This window comes from Triticum aestivum, chromosome 3A (genome assembly GCF_018294505.1).
Source record: "Triticum aestivum cultivar Chinese Spring chromosome 3A, IWGSC CS RefSeq v2.1, whole genome shotgun sequence".
NCBI classification, from domain to species: Eukaryota; Viridiplantae; Streptophyta; class Magnoliopsida; order Poales; family Poaceae; genus Triticum; species Triticum aestivum.
This window is the reverse complement of record NC_057800.1, coordinates 649,769,918-649,772,358: the sequence shown is the minus strand read 5'-3', so window position 1 is coordinate 649,772,358 and position 2,441 is coordinate 649,769,918.

Sequence of the window (2,441 nt, the reverse complement as noted above, 5' to 3'; positions counted from 1 at the left end):
CAGGCGTCGCATCCAGCCTCTCCAGTTCCGGAGCCACTGCATGTGGTTGTACTGTGGGACCGAAGACGAGACCAGAGTCCATCCAGAAGCAGTCGACGATGTCACTCTGGAAAGATGGATGGCAGCCGTCACCGGAAACAAGGACAACCCGCGCGGAGCCAGAAGGGTTCCTCCACTCGACCACAACAGCGACTCAAACAAGGTACACTTGCTCTGCTCTCCACTGCGCCCTCGTCGTATTCATTTCTGTTAATCCTGCCGACTGGTCGACTGATTCTTGTCTGGGCATTTGTTAGGCCCTCACCGAGCTGTACTCGATGCCCAATGGGGCACAAGCTTCGACTGAGGAGGGCGAGGCGAGCGGAGGCGAGAGCCAGGAAGAGGAGGAATGGGACTCGGATGTCGCAGAGGACGATGACGACGATGATGATGATGTCAGTGATGAAGACGACGTCGAGGACGAGGAAGAGGAGGAGGAGGAGGTCGTGCCACCGCGCTCGGAAAGGCGGTCGAAGCTCGTCCACGACCCTTCGACTGAACGTGGCAAGGGGGTTGCGACGCAGTCGACCAAGCGCCCTAGGACCACCTCTCCAGCGCCGACTGAAAAGGCGCCGAAGCAGCCCAGGGCGGCCTCGTCGAAGCCGATCAAACTCTTGCCGAAGATGAAGGTGTCCATCCCTACCATATCAGGGTAACCGTGCTGCTCATATTTTCTTATTCTGTGTGAACTTTATTTCTGGTCGACGCTGAAGTTAGTCGACTGATCCTTTGGAGTTGCAGTGCTGCTACTTCTGAGACCTCGGCCCGGGCCGATGACCACGAGATGGAGGATGCGGCAACTTCGAACCCAGGTACTGTATTCTTAACACCGTTTTTAGTCGACTGACTCGCGACCTCTGATCCTGATTCTTCTTCGCAGCTCCGCCCAATACTGTTATCAATCTTCCTGATGATGATGAGGATGAAGAGCCGCTGAGCACCAGGAGGAGTCGGAAAGCGTCCGCCAGTAAGGTGCCTCAGGACGTGACGGCGCCTGAGATTCTGACTGTGGAGGAAGAGAACACCACTCGACACACGGTGTCCTTCGCAAATCCACTGACGAGTGCTCAGCAGCCCTCCCTCTTCACGACGCACCACGTCCCAGAGGACCAAGCTGGCGCAGCGAAGGAGGCGATACGCCAGGCGGGACTCATGATGGAGCAGCTGAAGACCATCCGGGACGCGAGCCAGGCAGCTTATGACGCCAGTTCTGCCCTCCAAAGCAATGTCCAGGTCAGTCGACCGCTGTTTGTTCTGTTGGATATGCTACCAAAAACTTTTCTTTTCCGGAATTTATAGTAGTCACCCACTGGGTGTGTCGAATAAACTCCGTGTTAGCGGGGGCACGCTGAGTGCACCCGCTGGGTGTAGTCCCCAAGGCTAAGGTCGACTGCTGGCAGTCGGCCTTAGGCTTTATGATGTCAATCTTTCTGTCAGTCGACTGGTCGACTGGATTTCACAAACCGGTGGGGGCACGCTGAGTGCACCCACTGGGTGTAGTCCTCAAGGCTAAGGTCGACTGCTGGCAGTCGGCCTTAGGCTTTATAATGTCAATCTTTCTGTCAGTCGACTGGTCGACTGGATTTCACAAACCGGTGGGGGCACGCTGAGTGCACCCACTGGGTGTAGTCCCCGAGACTGTGGTCGACTGCTTGCAGTTGATCACAGTCTTAGAGAATGCATCTCGCACACTTTTTTTTTGAGGTCGACTGGTCGACTTTGTCTTCAACAGGATTAGTGGGGGCACGCTGAGTGCACCCACTGGGTGTAGTCCCCGAGACTACGGTCGAATGCTTGTATTCGGCTGTAGTCTTAGAAACGTGTGTTTTTCCCTTTTCACTCGGAAGTGAATTATATTTGACATTTAGTCGATTGGTTCTTCGCAGAACTCTTGTGATCTTGTGGCTCGCTACTCAGAGCTGGAACAAAAACATACTCAAGTCGAGCTGAGCTTGAAGCTGGTTCAGGAGAAGCTGACAAAGGCAAAGGAGGAGACCGAAGGTATGTTTGGTGAGACCCTGACGACTGCTTTTCCCCTTGCTTGTTTCAGAATCTGATCTTGCTGTAACTTGCAGGTAAGGTAAGGGAGGCCCAGCAGAAGAAAGACCTTGAGCTAGCTGAGAAGATCAAGCTTGCTGACGAGAAGTTAGCTTCAGTCACCAAGCTCGAACAAGACAATACCAATCTGAAAGCTGCTCTTGGGATTGCCAACAAGGAGGTCAGTCGACTGAAAACTGATAAAGCTGCACTGACCGACCAAGTCAGCAAATTGACTGGGAAGAAAACTGATCTGGAGGCCTTCCTGAGTGGCCTTGCCAAGAAGCTGTTTCTTATGCTTGAAGGTAAACCTCCATGTTTGGCAAATATTTCCAATTGTGGCTTTTTCCATTCGACTATCTCCT